General features: G+C 38.7%; 1 long non-coding RNA gene across 2 annotated transcripts in view; it reads left to right on the top strand.

The window, feature by feature from the left end:
• Positions 1-3,488: 3,488 nt before the first annotated feature.
• LOC128118218 (uncharacterized) overlaps positions 3,489-23,555 on the top strand; it is a 32,293-nt gene continuing 12,226 nt past the window's right edge. Inside the window, exons 1-3 of one of the 2 annotated variants that reach the window (XR_008221049.1) lie at positions 3,489-12,269; positions 12,450-12,510; positions 21,753-22,172. This is a non-coding gene — a long non-coding RNA (uncharacterized LOC128118218). Of the gene's footprint in view, positions 12,270-12,449; positions 12,511-21,749; positions 22,173-23,555 lie in introns of both variants that reach the window. The other variant, XR_008221050.1, reaches the window with a different exon arrangement.

Genomic DNA, 23,555 nt, shown 5'->3' with positions numbered 1-23,555 from the left:
TTTTAATTGAAAATAGATTTTAATACAACATCCAAATATATACTCCTTCTCTCTTTCTTTCTTATTAGAAAAGAAACAGGCATCTAAAAATTCTATTTGCTTTCTTATACACTGCAGTACCACCTGCATAAGAATAGTACAGCTCCATAGTGGGTTGGCCCTCCCTCATAAATCATTAATCAAGAAAACACCCTATAATTGAAGGTCATCTTCCCCAATAGTTCTAGCTTATGTCTTCTTGAGGAAAAGCCAACCAGGACAAGGACCATGAGTTAAGAGCCAGCATGAGCTATGTAGTGAAACCCTATCTGAAAATAAAATCAAATAAAGTAACAAGCTAACTAAATAAACCCTCACAATTCATTTATCTTTTATCATTACTCTTTTCAAATAATTTGGTCCTCATCCCAAGATGTTGGAATGTTTCATTATGAAAGCATCTAGTATTTTTGTCTTAAGTTTGGCTTTTAACCAAGTCTAATGATTTTGTTCAGAGGTATAAAACAGAGAAGGATGCTTTGGATATGGGTAGGATCTGCTCCAGGTGTCATACACTTTGATCTTTGCTCCTAAATTAAATCTCAGGATAACACCGAGGAATGACACCCAAAATTGTCTTCTTGCCCTCTCATGAACATTGTACCCCATACACACATGTGCACCTTCATTTGAATACATATGCAAAATAAAAAGAAAAATTAAAGTTTAGGAATAATGATCAGTGAAAATGTCTAGGAGTTAGATCATTAATATGATTGGCTTTTGTTTCTAGAGCACAAGTTGAATTTTGGAACTTAAGTGGGCTGATTGAAGTCTTAGGGAGGGAATAAGATTCAGAAGAGTCATTTAAGTCAAGAGGGTTAGTAGGAATGATTAAGTGTAAATTAGGAGATAGGAGTGATGTCAATAGGGTACCAGAAAGTGTTTTATCATTAGGGAAATGAAAGAAGAAAAGCACACTACTTGTCTTGTTAATGAAAACACATGTGTTCAATATTCTACTGTTTGCATACACACAGATTCCACAGTGCTTTTGTGGATGGCAGAGGACAACTATAGGGATTTTGTTTCCTTTTAACATATGTGTCTTGTGGATCAAACTAGTCTTTAGCCTTGATTGCAATGTCCTTTATTGTCTGAGGCAACTCTCAGCTCTTGTATTTTATTACTTTTATTTATTTGTCAGGGCTAATTTGCATGTGTGTCTAAGGATCTGACTCAGATGGTCTTGCTTGTCTATCTTTAAATATTAATCATACATAGGTTTGCCTGCCATCCTAGGACTTAATGCAGTCCAGCATAACTTTCATTCAGTTCTACAATATATAACCATGTAGATTGCATCAGGGTTTTATTATTTGTGTACTCACATACAGGTGTCTTGGTGATCATGTGTACTTACAAATATCTTTAATGTTAGGAGAATCAAGATGTTTTGAAATTATTACTTATAATTTTGCTATTGTCCTCTTACCACATTCTATAGGTCATTGTGTAGATACTTAAGCATTTTTCAAGAGAAAGTTCAATTTCTGTGTGTTACTTAAAAGCAGCAATATTTGTTTCTGGTATGCAGTAACAGTAAATGTACCACATTTGCTTCCTACTTTGTTCATAAAATCTAAGATCTCGTATTGGATAATGTGCATTTTAATGTTTGCTCATTACATACTTAGAACAATTAGAGTAGAAGTACATATATATTAATAGCATTTTTTTATTTTTAACTTGTAAGGCTCTTGAGCTTTTTTTCAGAGGTACATTCTGTTGCTACTCTGTATTTTATGATAAAATGTAACCAAAATATAAAAAGTAGTGATAATGATATTTATATCAAAGTATATACCTTTACTCCTATTTACATATTTATAGCTGAGTATATGCCTAGACCATCATTGTGGAAACACACTCCCAGAATGAAGAATATAATACAACTCAAGATTTTAGTTTGCCTTTGAGAGGATATAGAGGACTTGAAAGGGTGGCAGCATATTTTGATAGATATTAAAATGAGTACACAAGCATGCTTCATAATTCCATTTGATTGAAATATATTTTTTCCTCCCCTTTCCAGGAGGTAATGTTTATTTTTGATATTGAGGTGTGTTTCTTGTATGCATCAGAAGCATGGACCCTGTTTTCATATCCATTCTGTTAGTTTGTATTTTTTTATTGGATAATTGAGACCATTTATACTGAGAGATATCAATGACCAATGATTGTTGATTTGTTCTTATTGTTCCTCTCTCTCTCTCTCTCTCTCTCTCTCTCTGTGTGTGTGTGTGTGTGTGTGTGTGTGTGTGTGTGTGTGTGTATGAGAGACAGACAGACAGACAGACAGAGAGTATTAGTTTCCCAGTTTCCCTTCTTTTGGCTTTGCTGGTATAAGATTATTTCCTGTGTTTCCGTGGTAGTAGTTACTCTCCATGGATTAGAGTTTTTCTTCTGGAGAGCTGGATTTGTAGATAGATATTGTTTAAATTTGATTTATTTGGAATATCGTATTTTCTCCATCTGTGGTAATTGAAAGTTTTGCTGGGTATACTAGTCTGGGTTGGCATCTGTGGTCTCTTAGAGTCTGCAGCACATGTGTCCAGGTCCTTGGCTTTTAGAACCTTCATTGAGAAATCAAGTGTAATTCTAATAGATTTATGTGTTATTTGGTGTTTTTTTCTTCAGTTTTTGGTAGCATGAATATTAAAAAATCCTATTAATTAAAAAAAAACCCATAGACACATATAGGAGTGAAAGCTGAAAGATCAGAGAAACAGAACAAGCCAGCCATGTTTTTACCACTACAAAATCCTCAGTCTCAAGAGTATGAGTTCCTTTTTCCTCATGCCTTATATACCTTTCTCTGCCCAGACATTACTTCCTGGGATTAAAGACATGTGTGCTTCCCAGTACTGGGATTAAAGGTGTGTGCCATCACTACCAGGCTCTGTTTCCAGTGTGGCCTTGAACTCACAGAAATCCAGACAAATCTCTGCCTCCCAAGTGATAGGATTAAGGATGTGTGCCACCACTGTCTGGCCTCTATGTCTAATCTAGTGGCTGGCTCTGTCCTCAGATCCCCAAGCAAGTTTATTAGGGTATACAATATATCACCATAGCTTTTAATATTCTTTCTTCAATGTTTAATGTTTAGATTATTATGTGGTGAGGGGACATTTTTGGTTCAATCTCTTTTGTGTTCTGTATGCTTCTTTTACTTTGATAGGCCTTTCCTCCTTAGGTTAGAGACATTTTCTTCTATTATTTGGTGAACATATTCTCTGTGCCTTTGACCTGAGTTTCTTCTTTTTCCTCTATTCTTTATTCTTGTATTTGTGTAGATGTAACCAACCGTCTTATAAAATAAGAAACACAGAGCTGATTCAGAGAAGAAAGCCAAGAGGTCAGAGTTAAGAGCCTCACCCTTCCTGCTTCAGCGATCCTCTTCAGTCAAGAGAGCTCTCCGAAAAGGGGCCTACTTCCTGTGTGTATGTCTTTATATAGTCTAGCTGTTCTGCCTTCTCATTGGTTGTAAACCCAGACACGTGACTGCCTCGTCACTGCCTGTATGTACAGTCCTTCAGGTCCTCTATGGTATTGAGATTAAAGGCGTGCGCCACCACCGCCACGCAATTGCTATGGCTCTAATAGCTCTGACCCCTGGGCAACTTTATTTATTAGCATATGATTAAAATCACATTTCAGTACAAGTAAAATACCACCACATATTTGTTCTTTGTAATATCCTAGTTTTCCTGTATTTTTTTAGGAATTTTTTTTTTTAAATTTTCTTTGACCAATTTATCCATTTCTTCTATGTTAACTTCAATGCCTGAGATTCTTCCATCTCTTCTATTCTGTTGGTAAAATTGCCTGTATAGTTCCTGTTTGTATTCCTAAACTTTTCCAAAATTCCCTTAGTTTGTATTTTCTTTATTGCTTCCATTTCCATTTTCAGGTTTTCAACAGGTTTTATTCATTTCCTTCAACTTTTTTTTTCCTTTTTCTTGATTTATTTAAAGGATTTATTCATTTCCTCCAATTCTTGTGTTTTCTTCACTTTCTTTAAGAGATTTATTTATTTCATCTTTAAGGACCTCTATCATCTTCATATAGTTGGTGTTAAGGTCTTTTTCTTGTGCTTCAGCCTATGTTGGAATATTCAGGGCCTGCTGTGCTAGGATAGCTGGGTTCTGGTGGAAACATATTGCCCTGGCTGTTGTTGACTATGTTCTTATGCTATCATCTAGGCATCTGGGTTTGGGATGATTAAAGGTCTAGGTCTTGATTTTCTGCATTTTTATAAGTTGTGTGGGTGTTATGTTCCTTGGTTTTTATTTCCTTTTTGTATTTTTCTGTCTCTTTCTCTCTCCTTCTCTTTGGTAACAAGATCATAGGTCAGTTCCTGAGGAGGCTTGGGTGGGATTCTGATTTAATAAGATAAAAGCATGGGTCATAAGAAGTCTACACTATATCTTACTCTATATGAGGTTCATAATTCTACCCTGGCAATCCTCAGAAGAGTACTTCTTACATCTGGGAAAGGAGTAAGTCCATACTCAAGAGGTTTTATATACTTTGGCCTCAAACATAGCTCATTGGTATTTGAGATATCACTAAAAAAAGATTTTCTTTGCCTACAACATTTTGTTATTTTGTGTTATGGTTAATATTCATTTTGACTTGGTAAGATCTGGAATCAGTCAAAAGAGACTTCTCCAGGCACACCTGTGAGGGCTTATCTAGATCATGTTATTCTCTGGGGTGTGCTTAGATATGTTAGCTTATAAATTAAGTTCATTGAGATGAGAAGACTTGTCTCCCTTCCAGAAGTGATATCACCATTCCATTCCATGGTCTTGGTACTGAATTATGCAATAAGGACCAACATTTATCACTCTCTGCCTCCTGATTGTGGATACAGTGTGATCAGATTAATAGCATATTAATACTGTATATTGATTATATACAGTAGGTTGAAGGAATAGAAACTACCCTTGCTTGCTATCTGGCTAGAGTCTAGACTGTTTGAGAGTTTACTGAGATTCCTCTGTCTGTGTCTTGACTGTCAATCCAAGATTGAAGGTCTCGTGGAGAGCTGATGATCCTGTTACAGATTTGAAACACCTGCAGAAAGGACCTGAGAGGACACTGCTTACAGTGGGCACCTGAAGGTGTGGTAGAGTCTAGAACCATAGGCTAACCAAGGACAGCTTCAGGCATGGAAGAGAAATGACATGGTAGGAAATGTGTGTGTGCTAGGGATGGTAAAGCCTGAAACATGGAACTTCCCCAGTCCATGAGAGCCCAAATCAGAATATCATTAAGAGTCTCAGAATTTGCAAAATGTGATACAGGAAGCTGCTCAAAAAGGGAAGAACAGGAGCATAGCTTTCTGTTTTGGTTTCCTTAAATGTGATTTATTATTTGCTGTGCTCCTGTTCTTCCAGTTTTGAAAACAGTGGGCTGTTATTCATTTTTTTCACAGAGTATACATTTAGGAGACTGTAGCCTTTTTAAATGTTGGAATTTTTAAAGACTATGGGATTTAAGAAGTTAATTTTGTAGCTAGAGTTTTATCCAGTCCTGCCTGGCCCATGGTCTGGACAAATCTCTCTCACCCACCAGTCCCGCAGCCACTTAGACCCAACCAAGTAAACACACAGAGACATATTGCTTACAAACTGTATGGCCACAGTAGGCTTCTTGTTATCTAGTTCTTATATCTTAAATTAACCCATTTCTATTAGTCTATAAGTTGCCATGTGGCTCATGGCTTACCAGTACCTTACATCTCACTTTTCATGGTGGTGGCTGGGTGGCTGCTATCTCTCTGCCTCGGTCGTCCACTTCCCGGAATTCTCTTCTCTGCTTGTCCCACCTATACTTCCTGCCTGGCTACTGGCCAATCAGCATTTTATTTATACAGAATGATATCCACGGCACTTATGTTATGATTAACATGAGACTTTGGGGACCATGGATGAAAACATCTTTTTTGATAGGGATGTACCATAAAATTATGAGTCAAATGAATATTTTATCCCCAAAGTTACTTTGACTCAGATTATTTTATCTATTTAATAGAAATGAAACTACTTCACTACCCTTTTTTCTGCTCAAAATAAAAAGAACCCAGATATTAATTCATTGACATCTACAAGACTTCTTACTGAAACACACTTTTAATAGTGATCTTCAACATACAAGTTTGAGTCCTTTTCTGTGTCACTAATGTATAATTCTTTATTGCTCTCTATTACATCATCAGCCCTGCAACCATATACATAAAACCAAGAAAAACAGACTCAGCAGTTTGTCTTCATATATTTTAGCATACTTATTCATTCATCCTTTACCAGGAAGAATTTGGAAGCAAACTATTTGAGAAGGGATGGAGTGAATAGAAAAAATGGGAAAGTGGTGTTATATTTTTTAAATAAACTGTATAGAAATAAATTTTAAATAGAAAGAGGGACTAGAGAGATGGCTCAGCAATTAATAACTCTGAGTGTTTTTAACAGAGGACCCAGGTTCCATTCCCAGAACCCACATGGTAGCGAACCATTTGCTGTAACTCCAGTCCCAGGCATCTCCTACCTTCTTCTGGACTCTGTAGGTCCTGTGAACATACACATTCAGGCAAAATACCCACAGAACTAAAATTTAAAACCAATTTAAAAAAGAAAAGAAAAAAGGAAAGAATGGAATTTTCTGTAGTGATATCACAGGCCTGAGACAGACAGCATCCAAGGGTAATTAAAATGAACTCCTTGTCCTGCATAGAAGAAGCTGTGATCTTCTTCTGAGCCATCTGCACAGAGGTAAAAGCAACCTTGTTCTGAGCTGAAAATAGCTCAGCAGAGCTATCAAACTAAGAGCAGTAGCCATAGTGCTGATAGGTAACTTTTCCTTGATGTTTTCTGTGTTTGCATTCTCTGTCCTTTGTTTTGTGAGAATTGATACATCTATCTATTAGATGAAACATCATGATTGACAGGCATCATAGGCTCCAAAGCAATCTAATTTCATTGTGCCATTTCCTTGATTTTCAGCTTAGACCTTGTGGTATAAGATGAACATGCCAGAGAGATTTCTTTCCATCATTTTTATAACTTATATATGTTCCTGCATGACTTTGAGGCGAGAATGTCCCTAAATGTCACTCCTTTTAGATTGTGATCATGTTCAGACATGGATTTGTTAACTGAGCATGCCTAAGAAGTGGGAGAATGCTACATGAACATGTCCAGACTCCCTAAGTAAAATCCCCATGCTTCCTCTGTTTTGGAAAAACATTGGTTTGGAAATAACTCCTATGCTCTCCTTGCCTCCTGCAGGCAAGAAATTTTTCTCATTTCTTCCATCTTGACTGTTGTGATGGCTATTCTTGGTAGTCAAAGTAACTACCTCTGAAATTAACCAATATACAAAGAAATGGGTATACCTGGGAAGGATTTTACTTAATTAAAGGTTTTAAAATGGGAAAATCCTTCATTAATCTTGAACTTTTGAGGTAATAAAATCTACCTGTAATCTTGTCAGACCTTCTGGTGGCAGACTACATATATAAAAGAAATTGAAGACGGAAGCTCTTTCTCTTTGAATGATTGCCTTGTCTGTGGCTGGGAAGGTTATTTCTTTATTATCTTTAGAGCCTAGATCTTAGGAATTCTGGTATATACTGAAGACCATCTGAGACATCCAGCCTCATGGATTAAAGAACTATTGAATTCTTCAACTTTTCATTGGTAAACAACCAATGCTGGACTAGCTGGACTACACTCTGAGATATTCTAATAAATCCACTTACTAAATACATACAGAGATTTATTTTATCAGTTCTATTCAAGCAGAGAACCTTGATTAATACTGCTGTTTTTTCAGCTGCCCATTGAGTAACACATGCTAGCTAACTATAGTGACCATAAAAGCATTTTTCCTTGTTCAGTCTCTAAGTATTCAACTTATTGTGATTACTACACTTTTTATTATTATTATTATTAAATAATTATTAAAATAATTATTATTATTATTTTATTATTATTAAAATTTCAAGTGATTGAAATGCATTTCAGAAGAAAACTCCTAAAGCAATGGAGCCATCATCCAGCCTTCTGATGGGAGAAAGACCTATCATCTTGTTTGTGATCTAGTTCCTGCTTTTCTCTTCTGGTTGTCTGAAGTCCCTGGGACAACCAGATAAAAAGTACCTTGAGTTCACCTGACCTCAGCATGGAGCCACAGAGCAAACATCTCCTTTTTTGTCCTAAAATCTCTCTTAATTGCTAATATTTTGGACACCCTTCTGTTGTTCAAATGTTAAATGTTCTTATAATAAAAATCCCTGAGCCAGATATTGGGGTGAAAGCTGAAAGATCAGAGAAGCAAAGTAAGCCACTGCCATGTCTTTCTTGAGTCCTCACTCAAAAGGGTCTCAGTTGAACTGGCCCCAGCAAGAGCCCTGCACCACTTCTGACTGACAGACTGGAGGCCCTGGTTGGCTCCTGAAGACTGAGTGACAAGAGAAAGTCCCTTAGGGCTACCCTGTGCTTAAAGACAATAGCACAGTGATTCCTTGGCCCTGCCTCCCACTCCAGACCCAGACTTTTCCAAATTTACACAGGTAAGCATTTCAATAGTACTTGCCTTGGCTCCATGGAAGATGGCTGACCCTGCTATCTTCCTGCACTCCATAGGCACTTTCCATTCTTCCTCTTGCACAGCCCATTACACAATGTGGAATAGAATGATTCCCCTCTCCCCCAGGTGGAGGGCTATAATGATAATAGTGTGTACCCTAATAAAGCTTGCCTGAGTATCAGAGGACAGAGCAAGCCACTAGATTAGACACAGATTAAATTAGAGGTCAGGCAATGGTGGTACACACTTTTAATTCTAAAACTCAGGAGGCAGAGATCCATCTGGACAGCTGTGAGTTTCAGGTGGCAGTCAATTGCTGAAACAGGCAGGGATTTTCAAGGAATTTATCATCATTATAAAGAAGGCCCTTGCTATAGAATGGAAGCATTACAAGGTGCCCCAATTTATGGAAGGAGTAAGCAAAGTGATTTCAAGTCCCAGGAAGCAACTTCATACAAAATCTGCTGCTCCTGTGGTCCAAGTATGTTAATGTCCATCCCAATTAAGAAATCAAACTTTGCAGGATCACCCTTCATGGGCTAGTCCTGGAAACAAGAAAATCAAATTTTAAGGTCAAGATTTTTACTCTGTGGTTGCAGTTCAGGATTGTTGCAAGCATCTGTGTTTGGCAGAGTCAGAAACCCAGTGAGAAGACTGTAAGAGTTCATTGCATGATGCTTGGTGTTATTGGTTTTTTTTTTTTTTTAACTCTTTACTCTTGGTGTCCTGCTACTCAGCTTTCAACACTCACACACACAGAGGCTTATTCTTTCTTACAAATGCCCAGCCTTAGTTTGGGTTGTTTCTAGCCAGATTTTCTTAAATTATCCCATCTACCTTATGCCTCTGGGCTTTTATCTTTCTCTATTCTATATGCCTCTGGTCTTTTATCTTTCTCTATTCTGATTATACCTTTCTTTACTTCTTACTCCATGGCTTGCTATGTAGCTAGGTGGCTAGCCCCTGGTGTCCTCTCATTTTCTTGCTCCTCCTTCCTTTTTTTTCTTTCCAGATTTTTCTTCACATTTATTCTGTCTGCCAGCCCTGCCTTTCCTTTCTTGCAAAGCTATTGCCCATTCAAGTCTTTATTAGATCAATCAGATATTTTAAACAGGCAAAGTATCACAGTCTTACAGAGTTAAACAAGTGCAACACAACAGAATGCAACACATCTTTGCATCGTTAAAACAAATGTTCAACATAAACAGATATAACACATTTTAAAATAATATTCCACAACAGCCTGGGTAGCATTTTGAGACCACAAGATGTTGAGATATCTAAGATATGAGACATTTTACATGGAGACTGAACTGCATATAGGGAGTGAAAGTAACCAAAAAGAGAGATGTATGAGAAGTTGCAGGAATAGGGCCATCTAAGCCCTTTGAAACTGAAGCCCTATGTGTCTGAGACAGAGATAAAGAATTTGATGTTTGTCCTGCTGTGCTTCAGTCTTGCCTTGGTCCAATCTTCCCTCACTATGTCTCCATTTCTCTCATTTGGAATGGTAATGGTATTCCAATATCTATTGTATGTTGGAAAGATGTAACTTGATTTATGAGTTTACAAGATGGCACTGTCAAGAGATGGTCTTGAGTATCAGAAGAGACTTTGGACATTTGAACAGCTCAGGGGCTGTTGCAGATTATGAGGATCATTGAAGTGACTAAATGCATTTTCTTTGTGGATGACCATGAGCCTATAGTGACCTGTGTCAGAATGAATGAAAACCTCCCAGATAGAATGATATATTTGAACATGTGTATCTCCTTGGTGACTTTCTTTAAATTGCTTGTGAAACCTGTAGTAGGAGGGGCCTTTCTGGATGAAATTCCTCATTGGGAATAGGATAGTCTCAACCCATTTACTGTAGTTTGTATCTACTGTGTTGTGGTTGAAACTAATCAGCCAGCTTCCTTGTACTGTTATGCCTTTACTACCATTATAGACTCTATCTCTAAATCACATAAAATACAGTAGAAGCAATTACTATTGCAGGCTAAGGCAGTTTGGTAGCCTGCTGTTTTTGTTTGTTTGTTTGTTTGTTTGTTTTTGAAGACAAGGTTTGTCTTTATAGCCCTGGCTGTCGTGAAAGTAGCTCTGTGCACCAGGCTGGGCTTGTACTCAGAGATCCCCCTGACTCTGGCTCCTAAATCCTGGGATTAAAGGTGGGCCAACATTCTTGGCTTTTTTTGATTTTATATTATTGGGTGATGGGCCTGTGGTGTAGGTTTTTGTACACATCAAGCATATGCTGGTGTACTAAGCTTTACTCATATCTTGAATTTAAAAATTTGGCAGAGGTTATCATTCTACTTCCCAGGATGGCATGTATTCACGACATTAATACTGCCTGAGCCTTCTGAGTCATTGGATTGTAGGTGCATGACCTTCTTCCTGCCTGTTGTGTTTGTTTTGAATTTTTTAAATGAATATCAGTATTTTACTTGTATGCATGGGTATGCACCATGTGGGTGATCACCTCATAGTGTTCAAAAGATGGTCTCAGAAACCCTGAACTTGGAATAATGAATAGTTCTGATGCCCATGTAAGTACTGGCAATTGAGCCTACCTATATGCAAGACCAGCAAGAGCTCTTTACTACTGAGCCATCTCTCCTGCCCTGTGTTGATTATATATGATCAACATTTATATCGTTTATGTTTTCATCTGTCCATTTGTAACTGTTTAAAAATGTAAAATCTTTTAGTAATAATATTTTAGTAAATAATCTTTTAGTAAAATCTTATTGATGTTATAGTATAAATTAGGGCACTTCAGGTTTCTGGAAGGTGAATACAGAACTGGAATGAATGCATAACTCTTTGTAGGCACTTCAGTAAAAACCTCTGAGTTCTTTCTATCATTTTTGTTAGTTTGACTGATTTTTTTTTGAGACAGGGTTTCTCTGTGTAGCTTTGCGTCTTTCCAGGAACTCACTTTGTAGACCAGGATGGCTTCGAACTCACAGAGATCTGCCTGCTTCTGCCTCCCGAGTCCTGGGATTAAAGGCATGCACCACCACCACCTGGCAAGATTGACTAATTTTTTTACATGGGAGACAGGGTGTCAATATGTACTTCTGGCTGTCCTGGACTTGATTGCATAGACTAGGTTGGCATTCCACTCAGAGGCAGATATACTTGCCTCTTCCTTCTGAGTGCTGGGGTTAAAGGTGTGAGCCAGTTTATCTATCTTATTTTTCTTCTCTGTAGTTAGTAACTGCTCATACAATTTCTCTCATGTGTACTCTGTACTGTTGATCTGTTTATTTGTCTCTCTGTGTTTGTTAATAGGCATTTCTCTTGTAAGGTGATATTCCACTCAAACGGTACAGAAATGACAGAGATGACCCTCCTATCAAGTTTTCTTCAAAATGACTTAGTGGTTACATTATAATGTATATGTCATGGAATAAGTGTGGGGAGCACAAGAATTATATGACTATGCTATGTTGTCAGTATCATGCCTTCTGTTGTACACATGTATGGGATGTTTTAGAATGCAGTGACCTATGATGATGTGCATATTGACTTCACTTGGGAAGAGTGGACTTTGCTGGATCCTTCCCAGAAGAATCTCTACAAAGATGTGATGTTGGAGACTTCCAGGAACCTCACTACTATAGGTAAGACAGAATTTTTCTTTACATTTTAAAATAAGGGGGCAACTGTTCTTTGGTTATTGTTGCTCCTCTAATATGATTGAGAAAGAAGATGAATGATGTGAATGAATCAATCATAGTACTAAGGTTCACTGAAGACAATTTTCAATAATATAACATACATTTTCTGGTACTATATTTTAGGATACAGTTTGGAAGACTATAATATCAAAGAACATCATCACAGTTCTAGGAGATATGAAAGGTAATTTTCATGTGCTAGGTGATACAACTGTGCCTCTGAAAAAATTGTTATATGCCCTGGAAGTTTTAAACAAAAGCAACAGTGTAAATAAGCACAGCTTATAGTGCATTGATGATTATTAAATTCTCACAAAACCATATACCTCTATTTCAGGTAGGTGAATTGCATTTGCCATGCATTATTTTAAGAAAGAAAACAAGAAAACAACGCCTTAACAGATATTGCCATTTGAATCATAGCACCATGAGAGCTATGCTGTCTTACAAAAGGCATATTTGTTGTGACTGTGCTCAGTTGAGTGAGAGGGGAAATTAGAGTCAAAAGTCAAGGGACAGTTTTTGTGGAGAAACTTTAATCCTTATACCATAAGTCTATGAGGAATAGAAAGTCATACAGTGAATTAAATGTGGAAACCTTTTATTTGTTATTCTTTCTTTACTAGGTAGATCATATATTACTCTGGATACAAGCCATGTGAGCATAGTGATATGGAAAGACATAACATACATCTCTCTCAGAGCAATTAGAAGATATGTAGGAGTCCCCACATTAAGTATACTTGTTGAATTTGATTCAAGCATACAAGTAATTGGTTTTCCAGCTTTACTGTTAATACATCAACAAACTCACACTGCAGAAAAGCCCTATGAGTATTAGGATATTGCTGCCTGGTGTGCCAACCTCCAGTCAGCACCAAGGTATGCAAAAGAAATCCAAAAATGTGTCAAGGTCTAGACTTTTTCTATCTGGAGGGTGCAAGGAAGAAAGCACATATATTCTGATGGTAACTTTCTGTATTACTGCAGCTTGAAAAAAATCTGTCTCTACACAGTTATGTCTTTCTCCTACAGCTACATCTCTCTTCTATACAGCCACACATCTCTACAGCTACATCTCTCTACTATACAGCCATATATCTCTACACACAGTTACATCTCTTTTCTATATATCTCTTCCTACATACATCTTTACATAGCTACCTACTACTCCATCTCTCTGCACAGCTCTCTCTTCTACATAGCTACTCATCTCTCTACACAGCTCTTTCTGCACACATCTCCTTCAACAAGAAAACTCTGGACTGTAGCTAGAGTTTTCCTGCCTGGCCCACAGTCAGGACAAATCTATGACACCCGCCAGTCCCACAGCCATTCAGACCCAACCAAATAAACACAGAGACTTATATTGGTTACAAACTGTATGGCCATGGCAGGCTTCTTGCTAACTGTTCTTACAGCTTAAATTAATCCATTTCTATTAATCTATACCTTGCCATGTGGCTTGTGGCTTACCGGTACTTTACATCTTCCTTGTCCTGATGGTGGCTGGCAGTGTCTCCCTCCCCCAGCTTCCTGTTCTCTCAATTCTCCTCTCTGTTAGTCCCACCTATACTTCCTGCCTGGCCACTGACCAATCAGTGATTTATTCATTGACCAATCAGCAACACATTTGACATACAGACCATCCCAGAGCACTTCCCCTTTTCTTTTCTTAAAAAGGAAGGTTTTAACCTTTACACATCTCCAAAGTCAGCTTGGTATATTTGGGAATTTGGATGTAGCTTCTCTTACTACTTCCTGCTAGAGGGGGGCGCTGTATCTTATGGGGACACAAAGAATATTTTAGGATTATGGAGTAGTCCATGAGGGTATATCGTCTGAGCCAGTTGCCTTGAAACGGTTCTGGATGTTGGATCATCTGGGCCATGGTGTCATCTGAGACCTTTCAGGTGGTCTTGGCTGGTCAAACCTGATGTATCTTAATCTGGAACAAATCCATAGCCTCTGGCTTTCTGTGGGAACAAAAGCAGAATCTCCTTTCCAAACCAACATATCCTTATATCCAAATTTTGAAGTCAAGGTACCTTTAAAATATACATTTTGGCATAACTCAACAGCTTTTGTAATCAAATGTTTTTCTTCAGTTACGAATATCAAAGAGAACATAATCCAGATTCTCTGTGTGGTAGCCATCTTTACATGGCTTATTTTTTTATATTAGCTTGAGCCTATTGCTTTAAACTGTAGCCTTCTAAGCCTGAAACGGCACTGGCGCTGTGGCTGCTGGCTCTGCCCACTTCAGCTTCCCAAACATGGCGGTGATACGTTTTCTGCCAGCTCTGGGAGCCATCAACTCTCAGAAATAGTGGGTCTATGCTTCTATCAAAGCAGCGTGTAGCCCAGAAACCTCTTTTTTTTTTTGTACTAGCAAAGGCTAAATCCACCACATAGCTTAATGTGCCACTTGCAGAGGCCTCATTCCCACCATACTGCAGGTCGAGCATGCACGCATGCTAGGAACCCGCCAGTAGCTCAAACTGGCAGCTGCCGCTCATTTGAGAGAGACAATTAGGAAGCTGTTTTTAGCTCCGTTTTAGAATCTTTTTTCTTAGGTTTTAGGTGGAAACTCTTGCCACCACGTTGGACGCCATTTGTAGCTAGAGTTTTCCTGCCTGGCCCACAGTCAGGACAAATCTATGACACCCGCCAGTCCCACAGCCATTCAGACCCAACCAAATAAACACAGAGACTTATATTGGTTACAAACTGTATGGCCATGGCAGGCTTCTTGCTAACTGTTCTTATAGCTTAAATTAATCCATTTCTATTAATCTATACCTTGCCACGTGGCTTGTGGCTTACCAGTACTTTACATCTTCCTTGTCCTGATGGCAGCTGGCAGTGTCTCCCTCCCCCAGCTTCCTGTTCTCTCAATTCTCCTCTCTGTTAGTCCCGCCTATACTTCCTGCCTGGCCATTGACCAATCAGTGATTTATTCATTGACCAATCAGCAACACATTTGACATACAGACCATCCCACAGCACTGGACAATATGTAAGTTATAATTCGTTGTCTGAGCCATTTTGATAACACATGAGAAAATGATAGTTTCTCTCAGGCTAGGGGTTCATGCTGACTGGCCAGTGATTAAGCAAGCCTGCAGGTTTAAGTGATCAGCATGCCCCAACAGAGAGTGACATTGAAATTCAGGACCTAAACAATGAATAGGTAGTTGGCTGAACCTTGAGTCTTGTATCATAAAGTAAGGTTGGGAGTATATGCAGAAAGTCAATTGCTGAGAGGATTTGTACAGGGAATTGTGTTTTCATGCTATCTGCCAGGTTTTTGTAAGTGGAAAAACTGGCACAAAAGTTGTTTCACGCCTCACCTTGGTACAGCAATAGACACCTGAGAACTCGTCCTTGTGCAGTTCATCTCCAGGGGCAACTAGTCCATTGTGGATTTGCTATGAGATCTACAATTAGCTAAATGTATAAAAATATGTCTTTGTTTGTAGCTGAGAATACTTTTATTTTCCTATGTCAGTCTGAGTTATGAAAAATATCCCAGGATTATTTCTATTCATCAAAACTGTACAGCTTAAGAAGACATCATCTTCCTGACCATCCACAGATATATGTGTACCTAGTAGATGGAATATATACATGAGATAAACACACAAGCAGTGGAGAAAATATCTATAGCTGTTTTATGAAAGAAATGTAGTGACACATGAGAAAAAATAAAGACAGAGGCAATCAGTCATTCACAGACTGTACCCCAATGGTTTTTTCTAAGTGGAACTCCCCATCAGATAATTATTCATCTGGTGGGTTGACCTTAATTATTAATTGCCATCTGTTGTATTTATGTAATGGTTTGTTGTAGCTAAAGTTTTCCTGCCTGGTCCACAGTCAGGACAAATCACTCTCACCCACCAGTCCCACAGCAGCTCAGACCTGACCAAGTAAACACAGAGACTTATATTGGTTACAAACTGTATGGCCGTGGCAGGCTTCTTGCTAACTGTTCTTATAGCTTAAATTAATCCATTTCTATTAATCTATACCTTGCCACATGGCTCGTGGCTTACCGGCATCTTCACATGCTGTTTCTCATCATGGCGGCTGGCAGTGTCTCTCCTACTCAGCCTTCCACTTGCCAGCTTTATTTTCCTCCTTGTCCTGCCTATACTTCCTGCCTGGTCACGGCCCAATCAGTGATTTATTTACCAACCAATCAGAGCAATACATTTGCCATACAGAACATCCCACAGCACTTCCCCCTTTTTTTTCAAAAAGGAAGGTTTTAACCTTAACAAAGTAAAATGACATATAATTTGAGAATTTGGGCGTAGCTTCTCTAACTACTTCCTGCTGGAGGGGGGCGCTGTATCTTATGGGGACACAAAGAAAATTTTAGGATTATGGAGTAGTCCATGAGGCTGTACCGTCTGAGCCAGTTGCCTTGAAACCATTCTGGCCGTTGGATCATCTGGGCCATGGTGTCATCTGAGACCCTTCAGGGTGTCTTGGCTGGTCAAACCTGATGTATCTTAATCTGCAACAAATCCATAGCCTCTGGCTTTTTGTGGGAACAAAAGCAGAGTCTCCTTTCCAAAGCAACATATCCTTATATCCAAATTTTGAAGTCATGGTATCTTTAAAATATACATATTGGTTTAACTCAACAGCTTTTACAATCAAATGTTTTTCTGCAGTTAAAAATCCCAAAGACAACACAATGCAGATTCTCTGTGTAATATCCATTTTTACGTGGCTTATTTTTTATACTACCTTTACTGTCTCTTTAAAGACTTTATTTTTTTAAAACTATGTATTTGTTTCTATAACTCTATATATCATCTTTTTTGTCTCTTTCAAGCCTACGTATATTTTACACACATTTTAAACTATTACATCTGAATCTGTCTTATTGTGAATCTATTGCTTTAAACTGCAGCATCTGTGGCTACTGGCTCCGCCCACCTCAGCTTCCCAACATGGCTACGTTTACCACCAGTTCTGGGAGCTATCGTGGGTCTATGCTTTTATTCAAGCAGCATGTAGCCCATAATACTCTTTTTTTGTTTTCTACTAGCAAAGGCTAAATCCACCACACAGCTTAATGTGACACTTGCAAAGGTCTCATTCCCGCCATAGGGCGTATGCTAGGAACCCACCAGTAGCTCAAACCGGCAGCTGCCACTCATTTGAGAGAGATAATTCGGAACTGTTTTTAGCTCAGTTTTAGAATTTTTTTTCTCAGTTTTTAGGTGGAAAGTCTTGCCACCACGTTGGACGCCATTTGTAGCTAAAGTTTTCCTGCCTGGCCCACAGTCAGGACAAATCTCTCTCACCCACCAGTCCCACAGCATCTCAGACCCAATCAAGTAAACACAGAGACTTATATTGGATATAAACTGTATGGCCGTGGCAGGCTTCTTGCTAACTGTTCTTATAGCTTGAATTAATCCATTTCTATTAGTCTATACCTTGCCACATGGCTCGTGGCTTACCGGCATCTTTTCATGCTGTTTGTCATCATGGCGGCTGGCAGTGTCTCTCCTACTCAGCCTTCCACTTGCCAGCTTTATTCTCCTCCTTGTCCTGCCTATACTTCCTGCCTGGTTATGGGCCAATCAGTGATTTATTTCCCAACCAATCAGAGCAATACATTTGCCATACAGAACATCCCACAGCAGTTTGTGACTCTACAATTGTGTAAATACTTCTGTTTGTGCTAGTTAACTTAGAAAATGTGGTATGACTCACTGCTGGAGTCCACTTCTTGGATGTGGGCAGGGTATGAAGATCATAGGAATCAGACACAGGACACTTCTTAGTTTTGTTTTAGGACAGATGGACAGAGAAGAAGCATATCTTGACATGGCTTGTCCTACTCTGACAACCTCTTATCTCTTACAGGCTTCATTTATACACAAAATCATTTTCACTTGAGCATCTTTTAATCATCATTGATAAACAAAGTTATCTTTTCCAATCATTTCCTTCAAGTTTTGACATCATTGATAAACAGAGTTAATCATTTTTACTCATTAACCCCATAACCCAATTCTTAAGAATGTAGAGGTATATGACAGCCTGTTCTCAGGCTGGTCGCTCTAATGGCTACTTGAAGGATGCTAGATGAAAACAAAATTTGTATGCCATCCCAGGCATTTTGTCCTGTCCCATGCATGTTATTATTAACTCTTAACAGTCAGTGTGAATGACAAATACCCTCAGCCCAAACCTGCTGCAGTTATTATTCAAATTCTGGCATTATACAATGTTTATATTTTATATCTTTACAGAATTTGTCTATATGTCTAATCTGTTGTTCCTTGGTCATATGACACCACAATGGCTATACATGTGCTAACTTTTCTGAGAAAGGGAGGTCCTGACATATTATTATATTACCTCTCCATTCCATTTTTGGTTCATCAATATAAGTCTCTGTGTAGGACAGAGGTAAATTCAGCTAATCTAACTTTGTTGCTGTATGTGCCCCATAATTGCCTGAGTGTATAGTGAGAAGAGTCTTGCAATTTCAACTGTGGTCAACTCCTTTAGCCCACCAAATCATGTTGACCTTTTTGAGTTTGTTTGGAATGTGTTGTTCCTGCAAAAGTAAAGGAACAGATGTTTCAAGAATGTCTCATCACCTCATAAAGAGACTTTTGGCTTTTTTATGTACATCACAATCTCCAAGGCATAAGAAAGACCTTCAAGTAGCTAAGGATATCTCCATAGAAGCAGGGGGATGTAGTATGTTCAGTACTGTCATGAGGAAGCTTAGAAGTAGCATTCCTGGGAGAAGGCATAAATGTTTCATATGAAATTTTCCATCAGTCCAGTATCCCCATTTTGTACAAATATTAAAAATCTCCTAAGTATGCAACAGGTGGAGATTAAAACCAAAGGTGGCACAGAAGCCATCATGTGGCTCAGATTTGCTGTATCTTTGTCAAGCAGCTGGCTTTATGACTTTTGCCATTCTCATCAGATATAGCTGTGGTAGCTCACAATATAGGAAAATTTGTGAATGCAGTAAGGGTGATAAAGTTCTGAGTTTTTCCAGTTCTCTTCAGATATGTGAAAAATCTCTTACAGAAAAAGATTCGGTAAATGTGAATCATGTAATAAAGGATCTTACCATCACAGGTCTCTTCAAAATAATGCAAAGCAATCCTTAATTAAGGGGAAGAATATGAGTGTAAACACAGTGACATTGAATGTGGTAAAGCTTTTACATGTGCCAATTATTTTTGGAGGTATGAAAGAATTCAAAGTGGAGAGAAACCTGAATATATTCAATGTGTTAAAGCCTTTGCATATGGGCGTCAGCTTCAAAGGCATGAGAGAATACATACTAGAGGGAAACCCTATGAATGGACTCAATGTGGTAAAGCCTTTGCACATCACAATAATCTTCAAATGCATAAAAGAAAACATACTGGAGAGAGGCCCTATGAATGTAATCAGTGTGAAAAAGCCTTTGTATATCAAAGTCATCTTCAAATGCATAAAAGTAAAACATACTGGATAGAAACCCTATGAATGTAATCAATGTGATAAAGTTTTTGCATGTAATAGTACTCTTCAAAGACATGAGAGAACACATAGTAGAGAGAAACCCTATGAATGTAATCAATGTGGTAGAACCTTTTCTCATCACAATGATCTTCAAATGCATAAAAGAACACATACTGCAGAGAAACACTATGAATGTAATCAGTGAAAAAGCTTTAGAATGTCAAAGTCAACTTCAAATGCATAAAAGAAAACATACTAGAGAGAAACTATATGAATGTAATCAGTGTGATAAAGTCCTTGCTTGTAATAATTGTCTTCAAAGGCATAAAAAAACACATACTGGAGAGATACCATATGAATGTTCTCGATGTGGTAAAGCCTTTGCACAATACAGTGATCTTCAAAGACATAAAAGAACACATACTGGAGAGATACCATATGAATGTTCTTGATGTGGTAAAGCCTTTGCACAATACAGTGATCTTCAAAGACATAAAAGAACACATACTGGAGAGAAACTCTACAAATGTAGTAAATGTAGTAAAGCCTTTGCACAGCACTGCACTCTTCAAGTACATAAAAGAAGACATACTGGAGAGAAACCCTATGAATGTACTCAGTGTGAAAAAGTCTTTGCATGTAATAATACTCTTCAAGTACATAAAAGAACACATACTGGAGAGAAACCGCATGAATGTACTCAGTGTGAAAAAGCCTTTGCATGTAATAGTACTCTTCAAATACATAAAAGAACACATACTGGAGAGAAACCCTATGAATGTACTCAATGTGGTAAAGCCTTTGCACAGCAGAGTACTCTTCAAAGGCATAAAAGAACACATACTGGAGAGAAACCCTATGAATGTAGTGAATGTGGTAAACCATTTGCATATGTCCGTAGTCTTCGAAATCATGAGAAAAAAAAACGTACTGCAGTGACACCCTATAAATGTAGTCAGTATGGTAAAGTTTTGCACTTTATAGAGGAGTAAAACGTTTTCTGTGCAATCAATCTGTTAAAGTCTTTGCATACTTCAATAATCTTTGAGTACCTGAAAAAGATACTAAGGGCTTCTTCTTATAGATTATTTGGTAAGATCTTTAGACAACACACTTACAGTCATTTGCACAACTGTAGATAAAAAAGCTGATAGTGTCAATAATCTGTTCAAACATGTCCATTTTTATATTGTTTGTACCAGCTAAACCATGGGAAAAATCAATTTATGAATTTATGAAGCCCTTTGTGTAGGGTAAAAGGGCCAGCCAAAGAAACACACCCTGACCCTGAAACCAGGGCCAAAGAAACACATTGGCTTTGAAACCAGAGCCCATGAAATAAACACCCTAGCCCTGAAATCAGAGTCAAAAGGTTAAAAGGGGCCAGTGGAAGAAACACACTTTGACTTTGAAATCAGAGGCAAAGAAACATTCTGCCTTCACCAACTGAACACAAAACCAACCAATCCCTAAGCTTGAAACCAACTAATACATAACCATGAAATCCAGCCAATCTCTTAGCTTGTTTAAGCTCAAGTTTAATTCCCAACTTGAAAATATTCTCGCTGGAAAAACACCCCTAAGAAGATCAATATAAATCCTGTGCTTGATCAGTTGGCAGCTGCCCTTTTCCACCCTGGCAGAGCCACTCACCTGGATTCCTCCCTCCCAAATGAATGCATGTATCTTTTTTGTTTTTTTTTTTGTTTTTTGTTTTTTGTTTTTCAAGACAGGGTTTCTCTGTGTAGCTTTGGCACCTTTCCTTGAACTCACTCTGTAGCCCAGGTTGGCCTCGAACTCAGAGATCCGCCTGCCTCTGCCTCCCATGTGCTGGGATTAAAGGCATGTGCCACCACCGCCCAGCCTAAATGTATGTATTTTGAATCAGTTTTGGGTGAAGAACTTCTTTTGCTTTAGCAGATCAAAACTTCCTCATGGAGTGGAGCAGAGAAACAATGGGCACCTCTGATGAGAAACTGCCTTTTTGAAGCAGTGCAGAAGTAACAACTTTTTGCATGGAACTGGAACAGACTGCTACATTTCTACAGTGCTTTCCCTCTCAGTTGAGTGAGGCAGAGAAGTAACAATTTGGGATGGATCTGAGGAGAAATGGACATCTGTGCTGGGAAACTCCATAGTACAGCAGAGCAGAGCAGAAAAACAATGAACACCTCTGCTGGGAAACTCCCATAGGGGAGTGGAGCAGAGCCCGGCTGTAATGGCTTTCTCTCAAAGAGGAGCAAGATTCCTTCATCCTGCTGTGAGATCATCCTCAGGTGGAACACAGCTTTGGGTATAGTCTGACTTCCTGACAGTTGTGATTCCTTTCTCCTCACTGCTGTAAGTATTCAGGATACCTTCCCTTCACAACTGTAGCTATAGCCTGAATTCTGACAGTCAGGGTACCTTTCTCTCCTGAGCTATAGCTATCTACAGAGCTGTAGATAGTTCAGGGACAGGGTAACTCAAGGTCAGGGTCATGGTTAGAGGGTCAGGGTTAAGGTCTGGGTGTAGGCTTAGGTCAGCATTAGAGTCAAGGGTTAGGGGGTTAGAGGGTGGGAGAGTTAGAGGATTGGGGTTGGGATAGGTGTTCCTGTCGGGGTTGAGGTCAGTATCCTGGTCAGGGTACTGATCAACATGGTCGGGGTCCGGGTCGGGTCCTGTAACTCCGGGTTTAGGGTTAGGGTTAGACTTAGGTTAGGGTTTATGTGTTAGGGATTAGGGGTAGGTTATGATTAATGGTAAAGGGTTAGAGGGTTAGGGTCATGGACAAGGTCAGAGGGTCAAGGGGTGAGAGGGTCAAGGATAGAAGGCTACTATCAGGGTCAGAATAACTCAAGGTTGAGGTTAAGGTTAGGGATAGGGTTCAGAATAGACAGGGTAGGGTGAGGGTTAGGGTTAGAGGATTAGGGTTAAGTTTAGAGTCAGGTAAGAGGTTAGAGTCTAGGGTTAGGGTTAGGGTTAGAAGGTTAGGTAACAAATTCCCCCAAGTGCCTGCCTTGAAGAGATTTTTATCAGGGTCAAGAACAGATGCTGCAAGGGGCTAAGGTTACTAATCTGAGGGATATTCAATGAATCTTAGCACACTGAGTTTGTTAGTCTATTCACTTTATTCTTCTAAGCCAATTCTATCTACACAGTTTCTTTCCTGTTCCCTTACTTAACTCCTCTTAGTGCCTCATGCTCTCAGTCCCTTCTGCTGTTCTCTCATCATTCTACCTACTTCTTTCTACCTCTGTCCTCATCTCTGTTCTCATTCAGTTCTCTCCTGTGCTCTCAGAATGCCAGTATATATACATATGCAGTAATTCTTTGGCAAAACAATACGAGGCTTGAAATTTTCAGGGTCATTGAGAGAGGTGATAAAGATGCACACTTAAAGCAATAATTGTCAGCTTCTAATTACAAAACAAAAGGGGGAGTGGTTAAAGGTGAGTCCTCTGTTAGGGTCAACTAAAGGCTAAGATCAGTTACAGAATTTATGTGCTCAAACTATAATCTAGAATTAGTTAGGTTAGGGGTCAGTAAATGACAAGAAAGTAAACTGTCTTTGGCGCCACCCTTCCTACTTGTCCAGGATGCAGCTGCTTTCTGATATGCTAGGTGGCTAAGCAACCTATGTCAGAGCATGTAACATTTGGTTAGTAAAAGCAATCAGAGTACTTTTTGAGGAGAAAATCTAGGAATAGCCACCCGGCTGGGAAGGAATTAATACTTAGTTTG

This window comes from Peromyscus californicus, unplaced genomic scaffold, assembly GCF_007827085.1.
Source record: "Peromyscus californicus insignis strain IS unplaced genomic scaffold, ASM782708v3 Scaffold_22__1_contigs__length_63687245, whole genome shotgun sequence".
In the NCBI taxonomy this organism is placed as follows: domain Eukaryota; kingdom Metazoa; phylum Chordata; class Mammalia; order Rodentia; family Cricetidae; genus Peromyscus; species Peromyscus californicus.
This window is presented reverse-complemented; position numbering and strand designations above follow the sequence as displayed.